The 17,563-nt window shown below is 39.8% G+C and overlaps 1 protein-coding gene across 7 annotated transcripts in view; it reads right to left on the bottom strand.

Annotated features, from left to right (window-relative positions):
• The window catches only part of LOC140212421 (RNA-binding motif, single-stranded-interacting protein 3), a 1,294,896-nt gene that overhangs the window by 331,600 nt on the left and 945,733 nt on the right, over positions 1 to 17,563 (bottom strand). The gene's annotated exons all lie outside the window — the stretch shown is intronic.

The raw sequence follows: 17,563 nt of genomic DNA, 5'->3' as shown, positions 1-17,563 counted from the left end.
AGAACTCGGCTGGTCAGGCAGCCTCTGTGGAAAGACGGACAGTTAACATTTAGGTCTGAACCCCTTCAGCAGAACACAGAGACAGAGATGGAGGAACAGAGCGAGAGAGTGAGATCAAGTGTAAGAGAGTGAGAGTGAGAGAGAGAGAGAGAGAGAGAGAGAGAGAGAGAAAGTGTGTGAGTGAATAACAAGTGTGTATGAGAGAGAGAATGAGAGAGATAAGGAAGAGAGAGATTGAGTGAGAGAGAGTATGAGAGAATGAGTGAGAGAATCAGAAAGGGTGTGTGAGAGAGAGAAAGAGTGAGAGAGAGAGAGAAAGAGTGAGAGAGAGAAAGAGAGTGAGAGAGAGAGAAAGAGAGTGAGAGAGTGTGAGTGAGTGTGTGAGGGAGAAAGAGTGTGAGAAAGAAATTGATAGTGAGAATGAGTTAGTGAGAGAGTGTGAGAGTGCGAGAAAGAAAGAGTGAGTTAAGTAAGAGAGAAACACTGATAGTGAGAGTTAATGAGAAAATGTGTGTGGGAGAGTGTGAGGAAGAGAAAGGGAGAGGTTGAGAGAGATTGAGTGAGATTGAGTAAGAGTGAGTGAGAGTCAGTAAGTATGAGTGTGTGTGTGAGAGAGAAAGTGAAGAAACAGAAAGTGTGTGAGAGAGTGAGAGTACGGGAGAGAGTGAGTAAAGGATACAGAGGGAGAGAGAGCAGAGAAGGTGGTGGATGGTAATATTGTAATTTCTCTGACAGAGTGAAGTAATACGGCCAATTATGGGGAGGGATGAGGTGAAGGTAGACATACACATTTCCTGTAGTTGTGCGACATACAATATCATACAACAGGGATTATTCACCAGAAAGAGAAGAGCAAGGCATGGAGTAGCAAGGGGGTTACTCCCTTCACAACTCCATGGTCTTCACTTTGGATCATTCACTGCAAGTGATTTGCTGTGCCTGCGTTTCTTCCAAATTCTGCATCTGGTGTTCACAAGCTGACTCCGTCTACAATGGTGAAACCATTGTGGCATATTAGAGTAGCAGTCAGCGGAGTGCTTTGCAGTGAATTTTTTTTAAAACTGCATATAACATTGTGAATCAGCTGAATGCATCATTCGTCAGATGTTTCTACTCGATGAAAGCAAAGCACATGAATATTTGCCTTTTAGGTAGCCGAGAGTTGCAGGGAAATAAATTTTCACCTGAGCACTCTCTTCAAATAATGGAATAACAAAGGCTAGCTTTGCATTTCTGTACACAACAGGTAAAACAATCAACACTGCATGTTGCTTGTTGATACCATCAGTAGAGGGCCCTTGCTTTACATTGTATAAAGTACCTACTATGCAGAGACTAATGAGATTAATCTCATGTGAATGCAAAAATGTAAATACCTTAAAAAGTGTGTTTATGGACTGTAGACTTCTCAGACTTTCTGTTTTTATATTCTGTGCTTTTTGCCCATTTCTTTCCATTTTGTTGTGTGAAGGAAGGGGAGTTTGGGGGTCAATGTTCTTGGTCTGTTTTGTGCGTGGGGAGGGGAGTTTGGGGGTCAATGTTCTTGGTCTGTTTTGTGCGTGGGGAGGGGAGTTTAGGGGTCAATGTTCTTGTTCCGTTTTGCGTGGGGAGGGGAGTTTGGGGGTCAATGTTCTTGGTCTGTTTTGTGCGTGGGGAGGGGAGTTTAGGGGTCAATGTTCTTGTTCCGTTTTGCGTGGGGAGGGGAGTTTGGGGGTCAATGTTCTTGGTCTGTTTTGTGCGTGGGGAGGGGAGTTTGGGGGTCAATGTTCTTGGTCTGTTTTGTGCGTGGGGAGGGGAGTTTAGGGGTCAATGTTCTTGTTCCGTTTTGCGTGGGGAGGGGAGTTTGGGGGTCAATGTTCTTGGTCTGTTTTGTGCATGGGGAGGGGAGTTTGGGGGTCAATGTTCTTGGTCTGTTTTGTGCATGGGGAGGGGAGTTTGGGGGTTGGTGTCCTTGTTCCGTTTTGTGCATGGGGAGGGGAGTTTGGGGGTCAATGAGCGGGATGCAACACACAGAAAACGCTGGAGGAAAACAGCAGGACAGGCAGCATCTATGGAAAATCGATGTTTCAGGCCGAGAGAGTTCTTCAGGTCTGAGAAGGAAGGGGGAAGATGCCAGAATGAAAAGGTGGAGGAAGGTCTAAGGGAAGAAGGATCGCTAGAAGGTGACAGGTGAAGCCAGGTGGGTGGGAAAGGTCAAGGGCTGGAGAAGAAAGAATCTAACAGGAGAGGAGAGTGGACAATAGGAGAAAGGGGAGGAGGAGGAGATGGGGGAAGTAAGGGGCAGGTGAGAAGAAGCAAAAGGTCGGATTGGGGTATAAAGGAAGAGGGAGGGATTTATTCACCAGAGGGAGAAATCGATATTCATACAACCATATAACAATTACCGCACGGAAACAGGCCATCTCGGCCCTTCTAGTCCATGCTGAATGCTTACTCTCACCTAGTCCCACCTACCTGCACTCAGCCCATAACCTTCCATTCCTTTCCTGTCCATATATCTATCCAATTTTACTTTAAATGACAATATCGAGCCTGCCTCTACCACTTCTACTGGAAGCTCATTCCACACAGCTATCACTCTCTGAGTAAAGAAGTTCCCCCTCATGTTACCCCTAAACTTTAGCCCCCTAACTCTCAACTCATGTCCTCTAGTTTGAATCTCCCCTGCTCTCGCCATCAGGTTGGAGGGTACCCACACGGAATATAAGGTGGGGGAATATTGACATCTTTCCTCTTCCTTCTCGGTCCTGAATGTCTTGGCCTGAAATGTCAACTATTTTTTTTTCCATAGATGCTGCCTGACCTGCTGAGTTCCTCCAGCATTTTTTTGTGTGTTGCTCTGGATTTTCAACATCTGCTGAATTTGCCATGCTTGTGAAGTACCTTTACATACCTCTCTACTCTACCTGCATTGCCAATTGTTCTACCTGTTCCACTTCAGTGCATTGTGTAATGATTCAATCTGTATGAACAGTATGCAAGGAAAGCTTGGTACATGTGACAATAATAAACCAATTCCCATTCTCAGTTTATGGGAATCAATAAGCCTGACAAGATAACTGTTTCCTGACAAACAGGAAGTTAGTTAATGGCACACATTTTAGTGGGAACTGTGTATTCTTTTCTTATCTGTGATAAAATGTTGACAAAGGGACATGCATGTTCATACAGAACATATTTATTTCTATATTACACAAACTGCAGCTTTTTAAATAAGAATGGATCTTCAAAAAATAAAACATTAAACAAAATTGCAATATTTTTGGCTCAAACCTTCTGTAGCTCACTTTCAATGGTTATCAGAAAAGCTTTTAAAATATTTTACGCTCTTTAAAGTCAATTGACTGACAATGAGTGTGGGCTTTAATTGCCTGATTATTTCAAGTATTCTCAATTTCCATGAAAAGTGCGGAACTGTTTTCATTAATGCGCAATCTAGTACAGTACACTACTCTAGAAATAATTAGAGATGGGTTAATAGAACTGTCTGTTCCACAGTCCCAGTCAAAATCATAATCAGAAAATGTTAAAATGCAAACGATGAACCTCAAGATATTATATGGTGACACATATATCATCATTATTATGTGCCGTGTTGAAAGATTTGGGTAGTCATGGTCTCATGATCAAGATTGTACTTGGTAAACTTTTCTACAGAAGTAGTTTGCTATTGACTTCTGGGCAGTGACTTTACAAGATGGGTGACCCCAGCCATTATCAATACTACTCAGAGACTGTCTGCCTGGCATCAGTGGTCACATAACCAGGACTTGTGATATGCACTAGCTGCTCATACGATCATCCACCACCTGCTCCCATGGTTTCACGTGACTCTGATCAGGGGGGCTAAGCAAGTGTTACACCTTGCCCAAGGCCACCATATACTTCACTGAGATTCATTTTCTTTCAGGCATTCACAGTAGGACAAAGAAATACAATAGAATCAACGAAAAACTACACACAAAAACTGACAAACAACCAATGTGAAAAGTAAGGCAAACTGTGCAAATAAAGAAATAATCCTGAGAACATGAGATGTAAAGAGTCCCTGAAAGTGAGTCTGTAGGTGATAGAAAAAGTTCAGAAATGTGGTCATTGAACCTGATGGTTGAAAGACAATAATTTTCTTTAAACCTGGTGGAATGGGACCTAAGGCTCCTGTACCTCTTTCCCAACACTGCTCAAATACATCTAAAAATCTAGAAACATTCACTTGGTCAAACAAACATCTATGGAAAGACAAACAACTCATCATTTCAGGTTGATGGGCTTTAAATTTCAAAGGTTAACTTTTGTTCTCTTTTCACAGAGGTTATCTGACCTGTTGGGTGTTCTCAAATGTTGTCCTTTTATGTCAGATTTCCAGTATTTATAGTCCTCTTGATATTTCAAGAGGCATTATATTAACATACAATATATTCCATGTACAATTTTCCAAGAGCCATTATACTTACATACAGTTTGTTCTATGTACAATTGTAAAGCAAGCATATTTCCAAGGAGAAAGATAATGTTCTACAATCTGTGATCAGTGTCCAAGCAATTCAAAGAAAGATGTAAAAACTAACCTGATCAGTGATGAGAATTTTTCCTTTCCCAATACATGTTAAGTTAAGCAATGGACCAATAAAAAAGATATTCTGACAGCAATAGACACAGAAGCACAAAGCTCTTTTTTAATGGACTGTTAACTAATAATTGGAACCTACAGGGACACCACTGACACAGTGTGCTGTCGCAGGCAGTCAGCATCCATCATCAGAGCCCTCCACCATCCAGACCATGCTCTCTTCTCACTGCTGCCATCAGGAAGAAGGTACAGGAAACTCAGAACTCATACCACCAGGCTGAAGAACAGTTATTAACCCTCAACCATCAGGCTCTTGAACCAAAGTGAGTAACTTCGCTCAACTTCATTCACCCTATCACTGAATTGTTCCAACAATCTATGGACTCACTTTCAAGGACTCTTCATCTCATGTTCTTGATATTTATTGCTTATTTATTGTTATTATTTTGTTTAGTTTTTGTTTCTTTGTATTGTACTGTGTATGCCCACAAGAAAATGAATGTCAGGGTTGTATATGTACTTTGATAATAAATTTACTTCGAACTTTCATCCTGGCATACGTTTCAACCTTTCTTGAGTCCAACCAACGTTTCTAAGGAAGACAGGACACATATTTAGACAAATCTTTAGAGTAGGGGTTCCCAACCCAGAATCCATGGACCCCTTGGTTAATAATGGAAGTGGTCCATGGTAAAAATATGTTTGGGAACCTCTGTTTTAGCAAACCTTTTAAGGAAGACAGGATGCATAATACCCTCAGTTACAACTTAAAAAGCAAATTTTGATTAATCACAATAATGCAAACCATGGCATAAAATACATAAAAGAAAAATGCAAATATTCAGCAAGCATTTTTAGTCAAATTGCAAAAAGATTAATTATCTGCTGTGTTCATTTTTAACATTAGAACATGACAATATAACATTATCAACAACTTTAAAATGATAATCCAATTTGGGTTGTTGACAATGTAAAAAAAATGTGCAACAGATATTGTTATTAATGAAGCAATTTAAAAATAATATATTTTGAGTTGACTGTGATACTAATCACACTGTTAGCAGAAAATTCACGTTTGACAAGTGTGAACAAAAACTGTTTTGCCACTGAAAAAGGCGAGGGGGAGCTAAAATGAAGAATAGACGGTGGCAGAGTGTAGTGGGGTCTTTAAGAGAGGGGAGTATATTTAAACATCTGGGTGGATGGTAACATGGTGGTTAGCTCAACACTCTGCAGTGCCAGTGATCACTGATCATGGTTCAATTCCTGCTCCGTCTGTAAGCAATCTGTATGTTCTCCCTGCGACTGCATGGGTTAGCGCCGAGTGTTCTCGCCTCCTCCCACATTCCAGAGATGTACGATTAGCGAGCTGTGGGCATGCTACATTGGCTTTGGAAGCATGACGACACTTGCAGACTGACCCCAGCACACCACCGTTTGGTCGTCGATGCAAAAGACATATTTCAATCTATGTTTTGACTTTTCGAATTACACATGACAAATAAAGCTAATCTTTTTTAGATATTTGGACTGGGAAAAAAACAGACTAATGAGAAGTAAAGATTTAGGGAATGAGGCTGCAGACAGAGGAAAATGGGGCTGAAGAAACTTGAATGGGGCTGAAAAAACTCAAATGGAGCAAGAGGGACTGGAATGGAGCTAAAGAGACTGGAATGGGGCTTAAGAGACGGGAATGGGGCTTAAGAGACGGGAATGGAGCGAAGGAGACGGGAATGGAGCGATGGAGACCGGAATGGAGCGATGGAGACCGGAATGGAGCGATGGAGACCGGAATGGAGCGATGGAGACAGGAATGGAGCGATGGAGACCGGAATGGAGCGATGGAGACCGGAATGGAGCGATGGAGACTGGAATGGAGCGATGGAGACCGGAATGGAGCTACGGAGACTGGAATAGAGCTAATGAGTAAGAATGAAGCTAAAGCGACTGGAATGGAGTTTAAGAGACTGGATTGGGGCTAAAGGGACTGGAATGGATCTAAATAGATTGGAATGGAGTTGAAGAGACTGGGATGGATCTACTGAAACTGTACTAGAGATAAAGAGATAGGGGAGTGTGGCTAAATAGATTGAGAGAAGTGGAAGGAAATAGCAAATGGAAAAAAGAGCGAGGAACTGGAGTTTAAAGGGGGATACACACATGGCATAGAGGAGAGGGTACGAAGATGGGGATGACAATGCAGAGGGAAGGGCACGGAGCATTGAAAGGAAATTGGGGAAAAGGGTGGAACTGGGTGGGGGATTGGGATAGTGAAGAGGAAGTGGTTTATCAACAAAAACAAATCATATTGAACAATAACTGAGAGTTCTGTTCTGTATGTAGTAAGTAGTTTTCAAGTACAAGAAAAATTGTCTCTTTCTCACTTACTGCCTCTCTCTTTCACACCCTTATCCTTTCCACCAACATGAAACCTTTGCTATTGGGTATTATTAATATAATATTAAATTTGATATTGTGGGCTTATTCCTAAATTTGAAAATCAGCACATCATGCATATGAATTTCATTCTGCTTCATTCAATGACCAGGAACATTCACCTCCTCTGTCAGATCATAATTCTTAACAACTAAAAATACTATTAACTGAAACAGCTGAGAAACAGAATCCAGGTATGCAAACTGAGAATTGTAACTGAGCATGGAGATCTCATGTTGAAAAAATGAGAATGAGGGCAAGAGTTCATCCAGTAACCTTTCGCTGCTCAAAGCTCACTGGAACATGACTGCTGTCTGCCAGTCCCATCGATCTGAATTGCTTTTACTACATCAGAGATCCTACAGTAAGTAGCATTAACTGTGTTCAAGTGGAGGAGTCATTTTGAAGCATTAACTGTTCATCAACAAACACAAACTACACTTAACAGTAGCTAACAGTCCTCTTCATTCGGAACATTAATTGAGTTCAAATACATATCATCATTAATGATCATTATCTATATGTAACATCCATTAAGTTTAAAAATATAGTTTGTACCTCCCCATATGTAGTTTGCATGTACTCGTACACCGGCAACCCTCTCCTTATGTGGCATAAATGACTCCAATACCAATAGTCTGTCTCCAACATAAATTATGTTTAAGTGCCTTGAATTCCCTTTCCATCCAAAGCATAACTTGTACACGGAACTTTCCTTTCAACATGCAAAAATTTTATTCAAATGCACTGGATGCCCCACTCTACTCACAGCAATGACTGCATTCAAATATATTCCCTGTGCAAAGCTTTCAATGTGCTCATATACACACACATTTAATGCATTTTAAGTATTAATTGTATCAAATACACCAAATGACCAAGGAGCTGATTACTGATTTCAGGAGAAGGAAGCCAGAGGTCAATGAGTCAGTTCTCATCGCGGGATCAGAGGTGAAGAGGGTCAGTAACTTTAAATTCCTCTGTGTTATCATTCAGAGGGTCTGTCCTCGGCTAGCACATAATGCAATTATGAAGAAAGCATGGCTTTCCTTAGGAATTTATGAAAATTCAGCATGACATCTAAAACTTTGACAAACTTCTATAGATGTGTAGTGGAGAGTATATTGACTGGTTGCATCACAACCTGTTATGGAAACACCAATGCCCTTGAATGGAAAATCTAACAGAAAGTAGTGGATACAGCCCAGTCCAGCATGGGTAAAGCCCTCCCAACTATTGAGCACATCTACATGGAGCACTATCGCAGGAAAGCAGCATCCATCAATCAGGGGTCCTCACCATCCAGACCAGGCTCTCTTCTTGCTGCTGCCATCAGGAAGGTGGTACAGGAGCCTCAGGACTTACACCATCAGATTCAAGAACAATTATTACCCCTCAACCATTAGGCTCTTGAAGCAAAGATTCTGCACTCTGTTGTCATTTTCCGTTGTACTACTTTGATGGACTGTTGTAAAAATTTATTTATTTAAAGGTAAGCACAGCAACAGGTTCTTAAGGCCCAACAAGGCCATGCCACCCAATTATACCCATGTGACCAATTAATCTACTAACCCATACATCTTTGGAATTTTGGGAAGAAACTGGAGCACCCAAAAAAGACCCACACGGTCATGGGGATAATGTATGAACTCCTTACAAACATTGGGGAAATTGATGTGTGAGAATGGTTTGTGAGGCCAGTTTTGCACTGTACCTTGGTACATGTGATAATAATAAGCTGATTCACCAAATTAGTTTAAATGCAGATATACATGTTGCAAATCTAATTTGCTTAGATACATTTAACAAAGTACTTCACCTCAGGAATTCTGTTAACTAAAAAATTCTGCTTTTATATATAATTAAATATAATACTGCAATTAAATGTGAATATTACTTCTTCTGCTTCACATGAGGATGTTTATGTTGAATCAAATGAGAACTGATAAATACATTATAAATACACCTAAAAATAAAAAATCTTGGAAATGTTCAACAAGTCACCAACTATATGCGAGATGTGAGAATTAAATTACCACTGGAATTTGGAGATTTAGAAACTAATAGGTTGTAGACACAGAGAAAATGGGAGAGGGGATTAGTGGGGACATAGAGAGTAAAAGAATAGGACTGTGGAAAGCTGGAGATGTTGAGGAGATGTTGGTGTGTCACTAAAGACTTCAGCAAATTTCTACAGATATACCATGGGGAACATTCTAACTGGTTGCATCACCATCTGGCATGGAAGTGCCAATGCACAGGGTTGGAAAAAGATGCAGAGGGTTGTAAACTCCTCCAGCTTGACCATGGGCACTAGCCTTCCCACCATCAAGAATTTTGTCAAAAGGCCTCAGAAAGAGGGATTCAAACATTAAGGACTACCCACCATCTAGGACATGCCCTCCTTCTCATTGCCACCATCAGAGAGGAGGGACATGAAACTGAAGTCACACTCTCAAAGTTTGAGGAACAGCTTCTTCCCCTCTTCAATTTTAACTGAACTAGGCGGGGAGAATGGTGAAAGCTCAGAAAATTTCTACCACCTCTTGAATGGATTAGAGAAGTCCTGAATATGGCTCCTGAACTATTCCATTCGATAAAGGCGTTCGCCTCAAGAGGAAACTTCCAGGAAAAGATGAGATTAAAATGTGCAAAGATTATTAATACACAATGTAAAAGGCAGTGATTAAACTTGCATGTTACAAATGAATAATAAATGCTGAAATAACCACTGGCAAACTCAAATCCCTCATACATAAATAAACACGAGAAATTCTAAAAATGCTGGAACCCAAAGCAACACACACAAAATGCTGGAGGAACTCAGCAGGTCAGGCAGCATCTATGGAAATGAATAAACAGTCGATGTTGTGGGCTTAGGCACATATATATAGCTAGGGTGCCTACGACTTTTGCACAGTACTGTATATCGGTTAAAATAGGAAGTTGCTTTGGAAATAGAAATAAGAGTACTTAACTTTGGTTTAGCTCAGTAGAATTACATATTACTTGAAAACTGGAAAGAAATAATATACAGTACTGTGTAAAATTGTTAGGCACCCAGGATATATCAGCAATATCTAGCATTCTATGTTAATTTTGTTGTTCTTCTGTCTATAAGAGTGAATAAATGTATTTCACAGCTACAAGGGACAATTAACTGCTGCTGCAGCAGTAAGAAACACTGGTGTACAGAAATGAACACCCTGGAGATGAAGCACACCATCAAGTAACCATAAAACATTATTCATTCCAACAGTCCAGATGCAGTTATCATTGCTCAAACCTCCAGATTCTGAATAAAACGCATAATATCTAAAAAATATATTTGAAATTTACAGCTTCACAGATATTCTACAGAATATGAATTAACTGAATTTTAATCACATCCTCCAGTTTTAGCTTAACAATTAGATTCTTTTTTATTTTCCAGAATTAAAAAAAATTATGGATATACAGCACTGAATAGGCCCTTCCGGCCCTTTGAGCCGCGTTGCCCAGCAACCTCCAGATTTAATCCTAGCCTAATCATGGGTCAAATTATAATGACAAATTAACCTACCAACCAGTATGTCTTTGTACTGTAGAAGGAAACTAGAGCACCGAGAGTCACAGGGTGAACGTACAAATTCCTTACAAGCTGTGGTGGGAAATAAACCCTGTCACCTGGACTGTAAAGCATTGTGCTAACCACTATGCCATGGTGACCTACTGCTGCCCATTCTAAACCAAAATTTGGAATATTGTGTTCTGTTCTCATCGCCTAATTACAGGAAGGATGTGGAAGCTTTAGAGAGGGTGCAGAGGAGATTTACCGGACTGCTGCCTGGTTTGGACAGCATGTCTTGTGAGGATAGGCTGAGCATGCTAGGGCTTCTCTCTCTGGAGTGAAGAAGGATTTGAGGTGATTTGATAAAGGTGTACAAAATTATAAGAGCCAAAGACAGAGTGGACAGCCAGAGACTTTTTTCCCCCAAGGCAGAAATTCCTAAAACCAGGGGGGATAAGTTTAAGGTGATTGAAGGGAAGAATAGGACAGATGTCAGGGGTAACTTTGTTACACAGGAGTGGTGAGTGCCTGGAATGCCCTGCCAGAGGTGGTGGTAGGGGGAGACACATTAGGGAGCATTTTAGAAACTCTTAGAAAGGTACAAAGATGGTACAAAAATGGAGGGTTATGTGGAATGAAAGGGTTAGATTACCTTTACAGTAGGTTAAAAGAATGGCACAACATTTGTATTTACAATAGAAACAGCATTAAAAAGTGGAAAACGTGTTTACAGTGCAGTGACGGGGCAACAGGTAGAGGGGGTTGGGCATGTAACTAGAATGGTTGATCAGATTAACTGCCTGGTGGAAGAAACTTCAAGATAGAGTGGAGCTTTTGTTTTAATAGCCTTATAGCACTTTCTAGAAGGGAGCTTTTGGAAATGGCAATTAATTTAAACTGTGGGTAAAACAACATCTATCAAATCCATCAAGCAAAGATGTCATGACTTGAAGTGGAGTAAGAAGAAAATTAATTGGGTAACTCATAACTAGATGCTTTATATCATACATTCTTATGTAGCAGCCCATCCCAAAAGCTCTATCACCTTCTGTGGCATTTGAAAAGTGAGAACAATGGGAAGCCAGTATTTTTTTTTATTGCCAACCAAACACATTGAAGTTTTTCAATGAAGCAATAGTGATAGCCGATGAGGGAAATGCTGGTGTTATGGAATATATAAAGTATGATAATGAAAGGCCATGACTTCAGGTGCAGTGAATCTCCAAAAAGCATCATCAATATGCACAGGTGCAACTGATTAGACTCAGAATATGAAGCAAGTGAACAAGTTGTTGCTGTGGTGTTGTCTGTGGGAGGCAGAGATGTAGACAAGCTCTGCCAAGAGCAACACCAAACTTTGACATGTAGCGCAACATGATGCTCTGTTATGTCTCATACAAGCATCCAGAATTAGCCAAAGGTTTAAAAAATACAGTCAATATGATCGCTTCTTGCTAGCAGAGTCAGTCTGAGCATTAATACTGTATTTATCACAAAGCAAAGCCTAAGGCTGGTTTGGATCCCCGATGTGTTTTTGATGAATGCATTTTAGGAACAGCTTCTTCTCTGCCACCATCAGATTTCTGAACAGAAAATGGACCCACGAACACTACTTTTTATATCTTTCTCAATACAGTTGAAATTTTTATGTATTGCAGTGGCACAGTGCAATATACAAAAAATACTCTAAATTATAAATACATAAATAAATCTGATTCTGAAAGGAAGATACCTCTGACTGATACGGATCTCTCTTTAAGAGCACAATACATAACCATCATTTGTCGTATAAAGAATGTTCGTAAATAATTACCCGAAGTTGGCAACCAATATATTGTAAGCATAATTTTGGTAACTGCAATAATTTAACCTTCAAATGCAGATATCCTATCTATGCAATGCAAACACTTGCCGTGAAAGTCTGGTGATGTTCAAAGTTCAAAGTAGATCTATTATCAAAGTGCATCTATGTCACCATATACTACATTGAGTTTTATTTACTTGCAGATATTCACGGTAGAACAAAGCAATGCAATAGAATCAATATAAAACTACACAAAGGATCTGAAAAAAAGTCTATGTATAGGTTCTTAAGTGGCCATGTGGTTTCTTTACCCACTCTTCAGCTAACTTTACGAATTATTCAGAAACTACATCCATCTGTGGAGAAGGCAATGGCACACCAGAGCAGTACAAAAATATTTAAGTGTGAACTTAAAGAAAGCTTCCAGTTTTTGGCACGAGGTTGCACAGGGCAGTCATGGAGTGAGAAGCAGATCTGTTTACACCCAAGATATAGAACACATTTGTTCACTCAGCTGACACAGACTAATGAAAGCAGATGTTCATGGAAATGACGCAGGAATGTTAAGTTTTGCAATGTGAGAGACTCATCAATCACTGCACGAATGCAAAATTCATGTACGTGTAACTCATGCTTTTTTTGAAAAGTGGTTGTTGATTTCTGATAGATATATTTCTAAAAATTAAACAAATTTGATTGCAGCATTTAAGAGAAGTTTGGATAGGTACATGGATGGGAGGAGCATGGAGGGATATGGTCCCAGTGCAGGTCGATGGGACCGGGCAGAACAACAGTATAACTTCAAAACAGTAAACTAATTCAAAAGAAGACATTAGAGTTGGGAAATGTGAGACTCAAGTTTGTTCCAGTCCTGATGAAGGGTCTTGGCCTGAAACGTCGACTGTACCTCCTCCTAGAGATGCTGCCTGCCCTGCTGCGTTCACCAACAACTTTGATGTGTGCTGCTTGAATTTCCAGCATTTGCAGAATTCCTCGTGTTTGCGACTCAAGTTTGTTCTTTACTTTAAGCAAGTCATGCTCATCTCACATAGTATATATACACACACGCAGACAAGAGTACTCAAATACTAGTGAAATATTAAATACACAATGAAGTCTAACCACCTCCCAGTTCAGAAACAATCTATGGAATCCAACTCAATTAACATGGACTTTGTGCCTGCAAACCTGGTACTAATGTGATGACAATAGTCTCAGAATGGACCCGATGGATTCAAGTTAAAGGTCACAACTTAGCTTTAAACATTTTTCAAGGCATCTTTTCTTGGCAGAGAGCTGTCTTTTTATTTCAAAGTTCAAAATTCAAAGTAAATTTTTTTTTTACCAAAGTCTCCATAGGATTGTCCTGAAGAAGGGCCTTGGCCTGAAATGTTGACTGTTTATTCATTTCCATATATGCTGCCTGACTTGCTGACTTCCTCCAGAATTTTCTGTGAGTTGCTTTGGACTTCTGGCATCTGCAGAATTTCTCATGCTTATGAGATGAAAAGCCCTTGAAAGTGAGTCCCTAGCTTGTGGGAACATTTCATTGTTGGAACAAGTGAAGTTACAGTATTCCCCCTGGTTCAGGAGCCTGATGACTGAGGAGAACCTGGTGCTGTGGTGATTGAGGCTCCTCTGTACCATCTTCCTGATGGCAGCGGTGAGAAGCAAGCATGGCCTAGATGGTGGGGCCCTTGGTGTTGGATGCTGCTTTCCTATGACAGCACTCCTTGTAAATGTGCCGAATGGCGGGGAGGGCTTTATTCACTACTTTTTGTAGGCTTTTCTATTCAGGCACGCACTTGATCCCGTTGTGATTCTAAGTCATTACCACGTGGTACACGACACAAAGGGGTTGCACCTCAAAGATTAAGTGAGACATTGAAATGTAAATTTAAGATGCACAAAGCAGGATTCATTACAAATTTGACATAAAGATCCAGATATTCACTTGGAGCTAAATGTAGAGCTAGGGATAAGGTTTGCAATTGTACTTGAGAAGGGATGACTTCCAAATGAGGACTTTGGTAACATGGAGGCATGGAGCCTTAGCGCAGGAAAAGGCCCTTCAGCCATCTGAATCATGCTGAACAAGTTGTCTTCCTCATCCAGTCCTATTTGCCTGCATTCAGACCATATCCCTCTAAGCCAGGGGGTCCCAAACTGGGTCCATAGACCCCTCGGTTAATGGTAGCGATCCCTGACATAAAAAAGGTTGGGAACTCCCTGCTCTAAACCTTTCCAATTCATGTACCATCCAAACATTTTTTAAAGATTACAATTGCATCCACATGCACCAATATCTCTGGCAGCTCACTCTACCTTTTTCACACAGCTCTATGTGGAGGAACCTGCTCCTCAAGTCTTATTTAAACCTTTCTGCTCTCACGTTAAACCTGAACCCTCAAGTTTTAGACTCCCTACCATGGGAAAAGACTGGGACAAACCACCTTATCTCTGACCCCTCATGATCTTATAACCCTCTCAGCCTCCCTCAGTCTAGTGAAAACAACACCCACAAATCCAGTCTCTCTGCAGGTGTACTGTACATCGCCAAATAATATCCCATCATTTTTTTAAATATTGGCAGAAGTTTTTCCAGTCAACATACAGTTGAATTGACAGGCCAACCGCCTGATGGGGGAGTGTATGACGGCAAAGTATGACAACACAGAGGACTTGGGACAGAAGTAGAGGGGGGCGGTCAAGGCAGGAATTCAGATATTATGAAGAATAAATGTGAGGGAGAGGACAGAATGGGTCAGTGAATGGAGCGTTCATGACAGGTTCTGGTTCGTTGTTGTTTAAGAGGGGAAATAGGGTAAACCTGGGAAACTACAGACCAGTGAGTCTCAAGTCAGTGGTAGGGAAGCTGTGAGAGAGGATCCTTAGGGACAAAACTAATGAAGATTTGGAAAATCATAGCTTAATTCGGAACAATCAACTTGGTTATGATTCAAAATTCAAGATTGTTGATTGTCATTCGTCAGTACGAGTGTAAAGGAGAAAGAAATGATTGTTACTCCAGATCCAATGTAGCATTAAAAATACAGTAAGCATAAATATAAAAGCAATACTACTATTGAATTTTTGTTATATGTCAATGTTACTTCCCCACCAGTACTCACTACTTTATCACTCCCCGTCAGAGTCATATTATGTACAGTCCTGTTATACACAAATCTCCTCCTTGCTTAATTATAAACTCCAACTCAATACAGAATGCATCTCAACTGTATACACACTACACTATACTATCTAGTTGATTCCATTACAGGGATGTGAATGGATCTTCAATCACGTTGTAACTCACTACCTCACAATGCTGGTCCGTCTGTTTTTACCACATTCAAGCCCAATATGGTTTGTTGGTTGTTGTATTTCACTGTTATAAATGTCATTCCCACAGGAATTATCTTTTCTCCGGTATACATTGTTAGTTGGATATCTGCAGACTTCAGTTTAGTATCTTTGAAATGCTTCTCAAACTCATTTTGTACAATGACTGCAACAGCAAAGCTAGTGTCCAATTCCATTTTAATTAATTTGCCACTTATTTCTGACGTAAACCATATTGTTTCACTAATGTTAGTTTTCACATTTTATATCTTAAGGCTACACAGTCCTGCATCACTCACATCATTATTAGATTTTTCAACAACAGCATGTAGGTTAACGATCTTTTTAACATTTTATCTTTTTCTCTTCCCTATGCAATCCACTTAATTCTATCTGCCTCTCATTCACTTTGTATGTGTCCTAGTCTGTTGCATTTTTTGTGCACATATTGCCTTTAAATCTTCATTAGTCTGGTATATGTAAGGTCCTGCCACAATGGTAACACACTTTGTTCATTCAGGTCGTCTTCTATTGAACCATTGCAATTGTGTTCATGCTCACTTTCATTCTTGACTGCAACTCAGTTGTGTCTCTGTCTGTGGTTTCCATTGAAACAGTGATTTCAATGTTCTTTTAAATGTTTTTGAATGCCTCCTTGTAAGATTCCACAAACTAAATGGTCTCTCAGTGCATCATTAAGCTCATCGCAGAACTAACAATAATCAGACAATCTCTTCAATAGAGCCACATAGGCTGAAATGGACTCCCCTTCCTTTTGATTCCACTTATGAAACCTAAAGCGCTCTGCAGTCAACAAGGGTTTTGGTTCTGAATGTTCCTACATTACTTTCACAAAATCAACAATGCTCATTTCACCTAGTTTGGTTGGAGCAGTTAAATTTCTCAGCAAACTGTATGCCTTTAAATCCAAAGGACTCCACAAAATTCGTACTTATTTCTCATTGGCTATTTCATTTATTCTAAAATACTGCTCAATCTGTTCAGTATATATATTTCAGTTATCGTTTGTGTAATCAAATGAGCCAATCTTTTCGATGTAGCTAACTACTTCTGTTCCTTTTTTTATTATTATCACCCAGTATTCATTATTTATGAACCCATGATTTCTTCCATTTTCTTTTTTGACTCAATTGTCTCCCCTTTTGTGAAGAAAATGCACTGCTCTAAAGAAAAAAAGGGCTATTTTTCTTTTAAACTTGACTATCTCAAAGGCTAGGTAGTCATTTTTAAAATACATAATTGACACTGTTACTTTGTATCTCTAAAACATAAAACTAATTTAAAGGAAAAGACAGAGTCTGAAATGTGAGTCTAACTTCATTGTACTTTAAGCAAGGCGTGCATGTATCACGTGGTGGCATGATGACGCATGCCATTTACCTACTTTTACATACAACCCATAACTAATTATTTAAACAAAGGATGCTTAATCAACAGCATATTTACAAGATTACTCAAATATTACTGAAATTTAAAATACATAACATGCAGGAAATGACATCAAACAATCTTGAAGCTATATGAAAATTTACATTTTCACTGTTACAACTTAATTATTGCAAGTGGCAATAAAAACAACAAATAGCATGCAGTATTGAAAAGAAAGGACTATCCTTTACTCCATTTGTCATTCTACTAGGAAATCTATTCCAATATTTAATCCATGACTCCCAAAGATAATTAAGCAAAACTCTACATTTTGTCTATAATTATCTTTCAAGCCAGGTCCAACGCCTCAGCAGCACAGGAAGCAGTATGTTCAAACCAAAATTTAGAACACTGTGATATACAAGACTGGTTTGAGTCATAGAACACTACAGCTCAGAAGTAGATCCCTTCA

This window comes from Mobula birostris, chromosome 19 (genome assembly GCF_030028105.1).
Source record: "Mobula birostris isolate sMobBir1 chromosome 19, sMobBir1.hap1, whole genome shotgun sequence".
Taxonomy (NCBI): domain Eukaryota; kingdom Metazoa; phylum Chordata; class Chondrichthyes; order Myliobatiformes; family Myliobatidae; genus Mobula; species Mobula birostris.
This window is presented reverse-complemented; position numbering and strand designations above follow the sequence as displayed.